The following is a 15739-nucleotide window of genomic DNA, read 5'->3' as shown; positions in this document are numbered from 1 at the left end:
GTTCTTAGTTCTAAGAAGACAGTCTACCTTAATGTCCAAGTCCTATTTCCAATCATTACAATTGGGACTACTAAGTCTTTTCTATAATATAACAACTAAGGGATTGACAAACATTTTAAATCCTAAGAATCACAAAAATATTTGGTCAAGATCAATTCTTTAAAATCCCTATGAATTTTGTATGCCACGATAGTGTGGTCATATACAAAATCAAAAAGGAGATTTTATCCATTAATTTTATTATCTCGTCAACTTTACTTTATGACGAATAAAATTAATAGTTGATCTGTCTTTGATCAAATATTTGGTCAAAACTTTTGAATTTAAAATAACATTGATTCCTCAAACAATATTATTTAAATTTACCAACACCTCAAACACCATGAATTTTGCATGCCACGATAGTGTGGACGTATACAAAATTAAACATTTGTAAGAGGAGGGGTTTACCCATTAATTATCTTGTCAATAAATCTTTATGACAAATAAAATTACCTCAAACACCATGAATTTTGTATGCCACGATAGTGTGGACGTATACAAAATCAAACATTTGTAAGAGGAGGTTTTAAATTTATTATCTTGTCAACCTATTTATTTGTCAAATTAATAGTTGGTTTACTTCGGTCACACAAATAATAGTAGTGATTCCGATGGGGAGGATACTATTATATGTGCCTAAGTGTATACCATTACTTGACACTAAGTCCATTAATAAGATTGTGTCCCTTCCGATGGGGAAGATTGTTAGAGTGTATACTAAAAGCCTAGCTTTTGGTATAAACATTTATCTAGAAATAAGAATCACATTGGTCAAATGTCTACATTTGTGATAAATGTAGTTGTTCAATTAATTTATATTGTAGATAACATGGTGTGTGGTGTCACACACAGAGGATCATGTTATCAGTACCTTATAAATTATAAACAGTAGCTCACGACCAAAATGGAAAGGAACAAACTATTAGAAGGTCGTAGTGTAATTAGGTATCAGTTTATCTTGACTGTATAATTACACTAGTACACTTAGAGTGTATTGAGTAGGACCATTTGAGGTCGTTTCTTTTATACTGATTTTATAAAGAAACAAAGACCTCGGTTATTATGGAAGTGTGTGCTCTTAATCCTAATATAATAACAAACACATATATTTGATATTTATTTCTTTAATTTATCAATGGGTGAGATTTAGTTCGATGAATCAATAAGCCCGATAAGTTGGGAAATGGTATCACTTATAGTGTGTGTTGTTGATTATAGAAGGAAACTGTGTCCTAGAGATACTAGGTTGATAATGTCCTCAAGAGGAGCTCATAAGGATTGTCATGTTAAACCCTACAGGTGGACCTAGTGCGACATGATGATAAGGTTGAGTGGTACTACTCTTGGACTAAGATATTAATTAAGTGAGTTGTCAGTAACTTACTTAATTAGTGGACATTTGTTATCTTAAACACAGGGAAACTAACACACTCATAATAAGAAGGAGCCCAAAATGTAATTTGGGATTGGTGCGGTAGTTCAATAATAGTTCTCTAGTGGAATGAATTATTATTGATAAAATTAAGTTGTGTGTTCGGGGCGAACACGGGATGCTTAATTTTATCGGGAGACCAAAACCAATTCCTCCTCTCGGTCCCTATCGTAGCCTCTAGTATATAGAGATTTATACCCACCATACCCACCTTCTTACCCATCCAATGGGGCGGCCAAGCTAGCTTGGAACCCAAGCTAGGGCGGCCAAGACCAAGTGGATGAGCCATGGAGGTGGCCAAAGCTTGGGTCCCAAGCTTAGGTGGCGACCACTAGAATATTAAAAGGATTTTATTAAAATTATTTCTTATGTGGATATAATGATTTTAAAGAGAGTTTAAAATTAAAATTTCCTTTTATAGTTTTCTACAAAGATTAAGAGAAGAGATTAATCTCCTTCCTTATTTGTAGTTTAAAAGGATGGCTTTAATTTTTGGTAAAAACTTTCCTTATTTGTAAATCATCTACATGTTTAAAAGAGAGTTTAAAATTTGAAATCTTTCCTTATTTGTTGATTAAAGGAGGATTTTAAATTTTAAGAAAACTTTCCTTTTTAACCATGTTCATGATTTAAAAGAAAGTTTAAAAATTAATAATTCTCTTTTATTAGTTTCTACAAAAGATTGAGAAAAGATTTGATATCTTTCCTTATTTGTAGATTAAAAGAGATTTTAATTTTTAGAGATAACTTTCTTTTTATCCACATGTTTAAAAGAAAGATTTTAATTTATTAAATTTTCTTTTTATAAACCAATCATGAAGGGATAAAATTATTGGAGAAATTTTTATAAATTTCCGGAAACAAATTAGGAAGTTTTAATTCTTGTTTAATTAAAACTCTCCTTGATTTGAGGAAATAAGTGGCCGGCCATGTTTTAGTGAGAAGAAAAATTATTTTAATTAAAATAAAATTTTCTTTTCATGGCAAAAGAATTAAGGAAGTTTTTATTAAAATTTCCTTATTTGCCAAGACCAAGGATTATAAAAGAGGAGGTAGAGGAGCCTTCAAGGGTGAACAACCTCTATTATTTTCTCCCTCTTTTCTTCCTTGGTGTGGCCGGCCTCCTTCCTTTCTCTTCTCTCCATCTTGTGGCCGGACCTCTCTTCCTCCTTGAAGATCAAGTGGTGGCCGGATTTTAGCTTGGAGAAGAAGGAGAGAAAGCTTACATCCCTTGGAGCTTGATTGATGGAAAAAGATCTTCATCTCTTGGAAGCATAGTGCTTGGCCGAAACTTGAAGAAAGGAGAAGAAGGTGCTTTGGTGGTTTCTCATCTCGGTAGATCGTTGCCCACACAACGTCCGAGGTTAGAGGAGAAAACGGGTGGAAGATCAAGAGGTTTTTCTATAAGGTATAACTAGTAATTTTTCTTTCCGCATCATACTAGTTATTTATGGAAATAATACCAAATACAAGAGGCTTACAATTCTAGTATTTCAAATATGTTTTTCGAAGTTGTGTTCTTTTATTTTTCTTTTCCTTGTGATTTGATTGTTCCTTTTGGTTGACCTAAAGTTATTTTAGGAAATTAAATATTAGCTTTCCATAAAAGGTTTTGTCTAGTCGGTGGTGGTTGTTCCCATATCCAAGAAGGCCATGTGCCTCGCCACGTCAGTATTGGGAACCAATTATGGAAATTAATATTTAATGGAATTAATAACTTAGGTGATTTGGATCAAACGTGTTAAGTTCCGCAGGAGATCCAAGTCTAAACCTTAAAGAACAAATAGATTAAGTTTTGGATCAAACGTGTTAAGTTCCGCAGGCGATCCAAAATTTAATTTAAAAGAACACATGGTAGCTAGGAAAAGGTTCAGACCTTTGTACAAAATTTTTGTACAGTGGAACCTCTAGGTTTTCCGAGTAGCAACCAACAAAGATCACACGCTCTTAATTAACTTCCTATAGTCATCTAAAATGGAAGTTTAAGCTAGTGATCCACAAACAAGCTCATCCGATATAGAGGAAGGCACTCAGAGCCAACGCGCAAGCTTGTTGCATCACTTATAAACCAGTAATGGAGACCGTGGAATTTATTTAAAAATAAATCCCTCTCCCACTTAGTTATTTAAAGTGAGGAATTTTGTCTATGCTAGTCTACCTAACATGTATACTAACAAGCACACACAACACAGCATAAAAAGCAATAAATAGAAAAACTAATTTTCAACTATTATGGCTTTTATCTATTGTTGTCCTTCGTGTGTCGCCAACCCTAGCTGCTGCCATCTTTGGCCACCGCCACCGGGTCTAGTTGTCGCATCCATCTTGCTCCATGTTCCGCTGCGCCTCTGGTCCTCAAAAGGTTCCACACCTTGCAAGATTCGATCCGCGACATAAATAGAATTTTACATTTTTCGATCCTAAATTCCTCGAAGGAATGTACATGTAAACTAGATCGAACATAAAATAAAATTTACATCCATCGATCCTATATTCCATAAAAGGAATGTACATGTAACTAGATCAAAAAATAAAATCCTAATAAAACTAAATACAGCTCCTGCTGTATTTTATAATACAATCATATACACACAATAAAATGCCCTTGACATGTCCAAGGGTCTAATCACACACATAATAACTATAAGTCATAATAGTTGGATCTTGCATCCACAAAGTTAGCACATCCTACTATTAACCTGCCTAAATTATGTATGACATGTGCATAATTTAAACTAATACCAAATACACAGAGGCAAAACCCTAGCTCTGATACCAATTGTTGGTTGCTACTCGGAAAACCTAGAGGTTCCACTGTACAAAACTTTTGTACAAAGGTCTGAACCTTTTCCTAGCTACCATGTGTTCTTTTAAATTAAATTTTGGATCGCCTGCGGAACTTAACACATTTGATCCAAAACTTAATCTATTTGTTCTTTTAGGTTTAGACTTGGATCTCCTACGGAACTTAACACGTTCGATCCAAATCACCTAAATTATTAATTCCATTAAATATTAATTTCCATAATTGGTTTCCAGTACTGACGTGGCGAGGCACATGACCTTCTTGGATATGAGAACAACCACCACCGACTAGACAAAATCATTTAAGGAAAGCTAATATTTAATTTCCTAAAATAACTTTAGGTCAACCGAAAAGAACAATCAAATCACAAGGAAAAGAAAAAAAAAGAACACTACATCGAAAACAAATTTGAAACACTAAAATCGTATGCCTCTTGTATTTGGTATTATTTCCAAAAATAACTAGTATGATGTGGAAGGGAAAAATTACTAGTTATACCTTCTAGAAAGACCTCTTGATCTTCTACCGTATTCCTCTTCTAACCTCGGACGTTGTGTGGGCAATGATCTTCCGAGATGAGAAACCACCAATGCACCTTCTTCTCCTCCTAGCTAGGTTCGGCCAAAACAAAAGAGCTCCACCAAGGATGAAGAAAAAACCACCAACCAAGCTCCAATGGATGCAAGCTTTCTCTCCTTCTTCTTCTTCTTCTCCAAGTAGTATCCGGCCACCACAAGAGCTCCAAGCCAAGGAGAGTTTCGGCCACCACAAAGAGGAAGAGGGGAAGAGAGGATGGCCGGCCACACCAAGGAATAAGAGAGGGAGAAAAATAATAGAGGTTGTATCACTTGAAGGCACCCCAACCCCCTCTTTTATATTCCTTGGTCTTGGTAAATTAGGAAATTTAATTACAATAAAATTTCCTTAATTTTCCTTAACATGAATTAATTAATAAAAATTAAACAAAATTTCTTAAAACTCCATGTCTTGGCCGACCACATCAAAAGGGGCAAATTGGGAGAGTTTTAATCAAAAGATTAAAACTTCCTAATTTGTTTCCAGAAATTTTAAAAATAAAATTTCTCTTCAAAAATCCCTTCATGGTTGATAAAAAGAAATTTCTATAATTTTATTTTTCAACATGTGAATAATTTTACAAAGAGAAAAAATAAAATATCTTTCCAATCTACAAATAAGGAAAGAGATCTAATCTCTTTCTTTAATCTTTTGTAGATCCTTTTAAGAGAGATATTTTAATTTTAATTCTCTCCAATAAATTATATCTTCCACATAAGAAAAATTAAAATTAAAATTCTTTTTAATTTCATTAGGGTCGGCCTCCTTTAGCTTGGCTTCAAGCTAGGGCCAGCCACCCATAAACCATGCTTAGGCCGGCCCTAGCTTGATTCCCAAGCTAGCTTGGCCGGCCCCCTTTAGGTGGGTATAGAAGGTGGGTATAGGTGGGTATAGTACTTTATAAATAAGAGGCTACGATAGGGACCGAGAGGAGGAATTGGTTTTGGTCTCCCGATAAAATTAAGCATCCCGTGTTCGCCCCGAAAACACAACTTAATTTTATCAATAATAATTCATTCCACTAGAGAACTATTATTGAACTACCGCACCAATCCCAAATTACATTTTTGGGCTCCTTCTTATTATGAGTGTGTTAGTCTCCCTGTGTTTAAGATATCGAATGTCCACTAATCAAGTGCGTTACTGACAACTCATTTAATTAATATCTTAGTCCAAGAGTAGTACCACTCAACCTATTCATCATGTCGGACTAAATCCACCTGTAGGGTTTAACATGACAATCCTTATGAGTGTTGGAGTGTATACTGAAAGCCTAAACTTTGTAAACATTCATTATGAATAAAGAATCACATTTGGTCAAATTATCTACATTTGTTTATAGTTGTTCAATTAATTTATATTGAAGATAACATAGCATGTGGTGTCACATGCAGAAGATAATGTTATCAGTACCTTATAAATTATAAACAGTAGCTCACGACCAAAATGGAAAGGAACAAATCATTAGAAGGTCGTAGTGTAATTAGGTATCAGTTTATCTTGACTGTATAATTACACTAGTACACTTAGAGTGTATTGAGTAGGACCATTTGAGGTCGTTTCTTTTATACTGACTTTATAAAGGAACAAAGACCTCTGTTATTATGGAAGTGTGTACTCTTAATCCTAATATAATAACAAGCATATATATTTGATATTTATTTCTTTAATTTATCAAAGGGTGAGATTTAGTTCGATGAATCAATAAGCCTGATAAGTTGGGAAATGATATCACTTATAGTGTGTGTTGTTGATTATAGAAGGAAACTGTGTCCTAGAGATACTAGGTTGATAATGTCCCCAAGAGGAGCTCATAAGGATTGTCATGTTAAACCCTGCAGGTGGACTTAGTCCGACATGACGATAAGGTTGAGTGGTACTACTTTTGGACTTAGATATTAATTAAATGAGTTGTCAGTAACTCACTTAATTAGTGGACATTCGATATCTTAAACACAGGGAGACTAACACGCTCATAATAAGGAGCCCAAAAATATAATTTGGGATTGGTGCGGTAGTTCAATGATAGTTCTCTAGTGAATGAATTATCATTGATAAAATTAAGTTGTGTGTTCGGGGCGAACACGGGATGCTTAATTTTATCAGGAGACCAAAACCAATTCCTCCTCTCGGTCCCTATCGTAGCCTCTTATTTATAGAGTTCTATACCCACCTATACCCACCTTCTATACCCACCCAATAGGGGCCGGCCAAGCTAGCTTGGGAAACAAGCTAGGGCCGGCCTAGGTATAAGATTGGGTGGCCGGCCCTAGCTTGAACCCAAGCTAGTGGGGCCGGCCAAAATAAATTAAAAGGAATTTTAATTTTAATTTTTATTATGTGGAAGAAATAATTTATTAAAGAGAATTTAAATTAAAATATCTCTCTTATAAAAGATCTACAAAAGATTAAAGAAAGAAATTAGATCTCTTTCCTTATTTATAGATTGGTGAGATATTTTATTTTCTCTTTAAAATTATTCACATGTTGATAAAATTAAAATTATAGAAATTTCCTTTTATCAACCATGAAGAGATTTTTGAAGAGAAATTTTATTTTTTAAAATTTCCGGAAACAAATTAGGAAGTTTTAATTGTTGATTGAAACTTGTCCAATTTGTTCTCCAATGATGTGGCCGGCCAATGTAGATTTAATTGGAAAATTTTATTTTATTTTTCTCAATTAAATCATGTCAAGGAAATTGAGGAAATTTTATTGTAATTAAATTTCCTAATTTGCCTAGGCCAAGGAATATAAAAGAAGGGGTGAGGGTGCCTTCAAGAGATACAACATCTATTATTTCTCTCCCTCTTTTGTTCCTTGGTGTGGTCGGCCATCCTCTCCCTCTCTTCCTCTTGTGGTGGCCGAACCTCTCTCTCTCCCTTGGAGCTCTTGTGGTGGTCGAATACTATTGGAGAAGAAGAAGAAGGAGAGAAAGCTAGCATCTCTTGGAGCTTGGTTAGTATTTTGGTTTTTCTCCTTGGTGAAGTTTTCCTTTGTGGCCGAACCTTGCTTGGAGGAGAAGAAGGTGGTTGGTGGTTTCTCATCTCGGTAGATCGTTGCCCACACAACGTCCGAGGATAGAAGAAGAATACGGTAGAAGATCAAGAGGTTTTTCTACAAGGTATAACTAGTAATTTTTATTTCCGCATCATGCTAGTTATTTATGGAAATAATACCAAATACAAGAGGCTTACGTTCTAGAATTTTGAATATGTTTTTCGATGTCGTGTTCTTGTGTTTTCTTTTCCTTGTGATTTGATTGTTCTCTTTGGTTAACCTAAAGTTATTTTAGGAAATTAAATATTAGCTTTCTATAAAAGGTTTTGTCTAGTCGGTGGTGGTTGCTCCCATATCCAAGAAGGTCATGTGCCTCGCCACGTCGATAGGGAACCAATTATGGAAATTAATATTTAATGGAATTAATAACTTAAGTAGACTTGGGTCGAACGTGTAAAGTTCCGCAGAGATCCAAGTCAAAACCTAAAGAACAAATAGATTAAGTTTTGGATCAAATGTGTTAAGTTCCAGCGATCCAAAATTTAATTTAAAAGAACACGTGGTAGCTCGGAAAGGTTCAGACCTTTATACAAAATTTTTAGTACGGTGGAACCTATAGGTTTTCCGAGTAGCAACCAACAATTGGTATCGAGCTAGGGTTTGCCCTGCGTATTTGGTATTAGGTTAATTATGCACATGTCATACATAATTTAGGCGTTAATAGTAGGATGTGCTAACTTTGTGGATCGCGGATCCAACTATTATGGCTTTTAGTTATTATGTGTGTGATTGGACCCTGGACATGTCAAGGGCATTTATATGTGTGTGCATGATTGTATCAAAATACTGGATTTAGTTTTATTAGGATTTTATTTTTGATCTAGATACATGTACATTCCTTTTATGGAATATAGGATCAAAATGTAAAATTCTATTTATGTCATGGATCGAATATTGCAAAGCGTGGAACCTTCTAAGGACCAGAGGCGCAGTGGAACTAGGAGCAAGATGGATGAGCTAGACCCGGTGGCGGTGGCCAAATATGGCAGCGGCTTGGGATGACAACACACGGAGGACAACTAGAGATAAAAGCCATAATAGTTGAAAATTAGATTTTCTATTTATTGCTTTTATATTGTGCTGTGTGTATGTGTTAGTTTACATGCTTAGTAGGCTAGCATAGTTAAAATTCCTCATTTATAAATAACTAAGTGGGAGAGGGATTTTTAAATAAATCCCATGGTCTCCATTACTGGTTTGTAAGTGATGCAAACAAGCTTGCGCGTTGGCTCTGAGTGTCTTCCTCCATAACGGATGAGCTTGTTTGTGGATCACTAGAACAGACTTCCATTTTTGGATGACTATAGGAAGTTAATTAAGAGCGTGTGATCTTCCCCAACGGAAGGGGCATAATCTTATTAATGAACTTAGTGTCAAGTAATGGTATACACTTAGACACATCTAATAGTATCCTCCCCATCGGAGTCACTGCTATTATTTGTGTGACCAAAAGACACCAACTATTAATTTTATTTATCAAAAAGTTAGGTTGACAAGATAATAAAATTAATGGGATAAAACCCTCCTTTTACAAATGTTGAATTTGTATACATCCACACTAACGTGGCATACAAAATTCACGGTGTTTTGAGGTGTTGGTTAATTTAAAATAGTATTGTTTGAGGAATTAATATTATTCTAAATTTAGAGTTCTGACCAAAAGTTATTTGTGATTCTTAGGATGTCTTTCAACCCACTGTCCATCATACTTCAACAGAATAGACTTACTGGACCAAACTACATAGATTGGAAAAGAAACCCGGACATTGTTCTTCTTACTGAAAGCTATAAATTTGTCTCGACCGAGCAGTGCCCTGATGCACCTATTGGTGAATCTACAAGAGGAGATTGAATATCATAGGAAATGGGTAAAGCAGATGATGGCATGGTGTTACATTTTGGCTTCAATGTCAAATGTATTGCAACATCAAGATCAAGATTTACCAACGACTATGATATTATGAACAATCTCAAGGAACTCTTTGGTCATCGGGATAGGGCTTCAGGCAAGAAGCCATGAGAAAGATAATGACACCACCATGCAAGAGGGTACTCGTAAGGGATCATATCCTAAAGATGATGGCTTATCCGAACGAGATACGGATCCTTGGAGGAGAAATTGATGGAAACCCAGATCGATATGATCCTCCAACGCTACCTAGAATTGAGCAGTTTCGCTTGAACTATAATATGAATAAGAGGGTTTATTCATTAGCGGAACTACTTGTTCAAGCAGCAAAAGGATTATTTCGTCACAATGCTCAAATTCACTATGTCGAAAATGGTTCTACTTCTAAACCGAAAGGAAAGAAGAAGAAGAAACAAGTCGGTTCAGAAAGAAAGTGAATAAATCTCAGAGTACGGGATTTAAAGCTGGAATGAAGAAGCCGAAGGGCAAGTGCTTCATTTGTAAGCAGGCAGGACATTGGAAGGCGGACCGTCCTCGTAGGAACTAAAACAAAGGTATATCTCATACTCTAGTTGTTGAAACATGTTTAGCGGTATTATCTACCAAAGACCGGTGTGTAGATACGGGCCATTGATCATGTCCGCAATTCCTTGCAGGGGTTCGAGGAAACCGACGACTATCCGAAGGAGAAATTATCGTCTACATGGGCAATGCTACTAAGGTGGCAACTGTTGCAGTGGGAGACGTCTACTTATCTTTTAGTAGAAATAGAAATTTGATTTTAAGAAATTATCTTTATGTACCCAGTTTAGAAAGAATTTAATTTCAGTTTCTAAACTGCTTTTAGATGGATATTCGTTTCTTTCAAGAACGATGTAGTTATTAAAAGAAATAAAGTGATTATCTGCTCCGGTGCATTAGTTGGCAATTTGTATACTTTAAATCCAATTTCTTCCACAAAGCAAAACATGGAAATTTATAACTCATCTTCTAACTCTAATAAGAGAAAGAACCTTCAGAAACGAAGCATATCTTTGGCATCTAAGGCTTGGTCATATTGACTTAAGTAGGATTGAGGCTTATAGCCGATGGACTTTGAGTTCATTTGAGTTGGAAAATTTTCCAACTTGTGAATCTTGCTTGGAAGGTAAAATGACCAAGAGGCCGTTCAAGGCCAAGGGTATAGAGCCAAAGAAGTGTTAGAGTTGGTTCACTCTGATTTGTGTGGTCCTATGTCTCCAGGCAAGAGGAGGTTTTGAATATTTTGTCTCTTTCATGACGATTATTCAAGATATGGATACATTTACCTAATGCGCAAGTCCAAGTGCTTTGATAAGTTCAAAGAATACAAGGTGATGTGGAGAAACGACTAGGTAAAAGTATCAAGACACTACTACGATTGTGGTGGCGAATACCTCTTAGGAGAGTTTAGGAATTACTTATCGGAGGATTCAATCCCAATTGTTCTGCGACCGAACACTAGCGTAATGGTGTAGCGAGCGAAGGAATAGGACTCTTATGGAGATGGTTAGATCAATGATGAGTTATTGAGAATTACCAATTCGTTTTGGGGATATGCTCGAAACAGAAGATATGCTCCGAACTTAGTACCTTCTAAATCAGTTTCTTCTACTCCCATAGAATTGTGGAATGGGCGAAAGCCCAGTGTAAGACATATTCGGATTTGGGTAGTCCAGCACATGTCTGAAACCAGATCCGATAAGTTAGAATCCGCATGAAGTTCACGTGTTTGTAGGATATCCCAAAGGAACGAAAGGTGGTTTATTTTATAGTCCTAAAGACCAGAAGATCATTGTTAGCACCAATGCCCGCTTTTAGAAGAAGACTATATAATGGATCACAAGCCCGAGCAAAGTTGTTTTAGAAGAACTTAGAGAGGACATGTCTACTTCATTACTAACGATACAAGATGAAGTACCACAAGAGAGCAACACGTGTCACACATGATACACAACCACGAGACTGCCTCTCGTCAGAGTGGGAGGGTTGTAAGGCAACCTAAAAGATTCATGTTTTTGGGAGAGTCTTGGACTTGATCCCTGGTAAACATGAACCCGAATCACGAACATATGACGAAGCACTCAAGATATAGATGCAAGATCTTGGCAAAGGCAATGAATCAAATAGAGTCTATGTACTCTAATAAAGTCCGGAGCTTGTAGAACCACACGATGGTGTAAAAGCCGTTGGATGCAAGTGGATCTACAAAAGGAAAAGAGGGACAGACGGAAGGTAGAGACCTTCAAAGCTAGGCTTGTTGCGAAAGGTACACTCAGAAAGAGGAATCGATTATTAGGAGACCTTTTCACGGTAGCCATACTTAAGTCTATCCGGATACTCTTATCCATTGGCTCATATGGATTATTAGATTTGGCAAATGGATGTCAACACGGCTTTCCTTAATGGAAGTCTTGAAGAGAACATTCATATGAAGCAACCGGAAGGGTTCATTGAAAAGGCAAAGAGCATCTAGTGTGCAAGCTCAATCGGTCCATTTATGGAGGCAAGCTTTAAGGTCTTGGAACATCCAGTTTAATGAAGTAATCCAAAGTATGGATTTATTCGGTCCTGATGAGTCTTGTGTATACAAGAAGTGTAACGGAACGTGGTGGTATTTCTTGTACTATACGTAGATGATATTTTGTTAATTGGCAACAATGTCAAGGTATTATCGACGAAGGGTACGGTTGTCCAAACAATTTGATATGAAGGACTTAGGAGAGTGTGCACACATTCTTGGGATCAAAGTGATAAGGATCGCAAGAAAAGAATGTTGTGTCTGTCCCAAGCTTCATATATAGATACAATCCTTGCTCGTTTTAGTATGCAGGATTCCAAGAAAGGTTTCTTACCTTTAGGCATGGAATAGCTCTATCTAAAGAGATGTCTCCGAAGACATCAAAGGAGATAGAGGACATGAAAGTTCTTATGCTTCTTGTGGGAAGCCTTATGTATGCAATGCTATGTACGAGACCGATATTTGTTTTGGTGGGCATGGTGATATCGAGTAACCACGGACAAGGACATTGACTGCAAGAAAGCATATATTAAAGTACCGGAGGACTAGAGATTATATGCTAATTTACCAAGCAGACGATTTGATCCCTGTGGGTTACAGGATTAAGATTTCAATCGGATAGGGACAATAGTAAGTCTACATCGGGCTATGTGTTTACTTTAGGAGGTGGAGCCATTTCATGGAGGAGTGTTAAGCAATGCGTGTCGGACTCAACCATGGAGTATGTAGCGACCTATGAGATGAGCCTAAAGAAGCGTATGGCTCGAGAACTTTCTAATGGACTTAGATGTGATTCCTGGTTTGCCCAAAATTATCACAATTTATTGTGATAATAGCGGTGCAGTTGCAAACTCGAAGGAACCACGAGCTCATAAGGCAAGTAAACATATAGAGCGCAAGTACCACCGATACGAGATATCGTGAAGCGAGGAGAAGTTGTCATCGCCAAGATTGCATCGCAGACAACCCGCGCATCCTTTCACTAAGGCCCTTCCCACAAAAGCTTTCGGCATGTGGAGGGAATGAGAATCGATGTATGGTAGAAGATATGACACCTTAGTCATTAGTATAAGTGGGAGATTGTTGGAGTGTATACCGAAAGCCTAAGCTTTGTAAACATTCATTATGAATAAAGAATCACATTTGGTCAAATTATCTACATTTGTTTGTAGTTGTTCAATTAATTTATATTGAAGATAACATAGCATGTGGTGTCACATGCAGAAGATAATGTTATCAGTACCTTATAAATTATAAACAGTAGCTCACGACCAAAATGGAAAGGAACAAATCATTAGAAGGTCGTAGTGTAATTAGGTATTAGTTTATCTTGACTGTATAATTACACTAGTACACTTAGAGTGTATTGAGTAGGACCATTTGAGGTCGTTTCTTTTATACTGACTTTATAAAGGAACAAAGACCTCAGTTATTATGGAAGTGTGTGCTCTTAATCCTAATATAATAACAAGCATATATATTTGATATTTATTTCTTTAATTTATCAAAGGGTGAGATTTAGTTCGATGAATCAATAAGCCTGATAAGTTGGGAAATGATATCACTTATAGTGTGTGTTGTTGATTATAGAAGGAAACTGTGTCCTAGAGATACTAGGTTGATAATGTCCTCAAGAGGAGCTCATAAGGATTGTCATGTTAAACCCTGCAGGTGGACTTAGTCCGACATGACGATAAGGTTGAGTGGTACTACTCTTGGACTAGATATTAATTAAATGAGTTGTCAAGAACTCACTTAATTAGTGGACATTCGATATCTTAAACACAGGGAGACTAACACCCTCATAATAAGAAGGAGCCCAAAATGTAATTTGGGATTGGTGTAGTTCAATGATAGTTCTCTAGTGGAATGAATTATCATTGATAAAATTAAGTTGTGTGTTCGGGGTAACGGATGCTTAATTTTATCAGAGACCAAAACAATTCCTCCTCTCGGTCCCTATCGTATCCTCTTATTTATAGAGTTCTATACTCACCTATACCCACCTTCTATACCACTCATAGGGGCCGGCCAGCTTTGGGAAACAAGCCAGCCGCCTATAAGATTGGGGCCGGCCCTAACTGAACCCAAGCTAGTGGAGCCGCCAAAATAAATTAAAAGGAATTTTAATTTTAATTTTTATTATGTGTAAGAAATAATTTATTAAAGAGAATTTAAATTAAAATATCTCTTTATAAAAGATCTACAAAAGAATAAAGAAAGAAATTAGATCTCTTCCTTATTTGTAGATTGGTGATATTTTATTTTCTTTAAAATTATTCACATGTTGATAAAATTAAAATTATAAAATTTCCTTTTATCAACCATGAAGAGATTTTGAAGAGAAATTTTATTTTTAAAATTTCTCGAAACAAATTAGGAAGTTTTAATTGTTAATTGAAACTTGTCCAATTTGTTCTCCAATGATGCTGCCAATGTAGATTTAATTGGGGAATTTTATTTTATTTTTCTCAATTAAATCATGTCAAGGAAATTGAGGAAATTTTATTATAATTAAATTTCCTAATTTGCCTAGGCCAAGGAATATAAAAGAAGGGGTGAGGGTGCCTTCAAGAGATACAACATCTATTATTTCTCTCCTTTGTTCCTTGGTGGTCGCCATCCTCTCTCCTTCTTATGGTGGCCTCTCTCTCTCCTTGGAGCTCTTGGGATACTACTTGGAGAAGAAGAAGAAGGAGAGAAAGCTAGCATCTCTTGGAGCTTGTTAGTATTTTGGTTTTTCTCCTTGGTGAAGTTTTCTGGCCGAACCTTGCTCGGAGGAGAAGAAGGTGGTTGGTGGTTTCTCATCTCGGAGATCGCTGCCCACACAACGTCCGAGGTTAGAAGAGGAATACGGTAGAAGATCAAGAGGTTTTTCTACAAGGTATAACTAGTAATTTTATTTCCGATCATGCTAGTTATTTATGGAAATAATACCAAATACAAGAGGCTTACGTTTTAGAATTTCGAATGTTTTTCGATGTCGTGTTCTTTTGTTTTTTCTTTCCCTTGTGATTTGATTGTTCTTTTGTTAACCTAAAGTTATTTTAGGAAATTAAATATTAGCTTTCTATAAAAGGTTTTGTCTAGTCGGTGGTGGTTGCTCCCATATCCAAGAAGGTCATGTGCCTCGCCATGCAGATCGGGAACCAATTATGGAAATTAATATTTAATGGAATTAATAACTTAAGTAGACTTGGGTCGAACGTGTAAAGTTCCTCAGAGATCCAAGTCAAAACCTAAAAGAACAAAGATTAAGTTTTGATCAAACGTGTTAAGTTCAGCGATCCAAAATTTAATTTAAAAGAACACATGGTAGTTAGAAAAGGTCGAGACCTTGTACAAAATTTTGCACAAAGGAACCTATAGGTATTC

Source organism: Zingiber officinale, chromosome 2A (assembly GCF_018446385.1).
Source record: "Zingiber officinale cultivar Zhangliang chromosome 2A, Zo_v1.1, whole genome shotgun sequence".
Taxonomy (NCBI): Eukaryota; Viridiplantae; Streptophyta; class Magnoliopsida; order Zingiberales; family Zingiberaceae; genus Zingiber; species Zingiber officinale.
The sequence above is the reverse complement of the archived record's forward strand: the minus strand, read 5'-3'. Positions refer to the sequence as shown.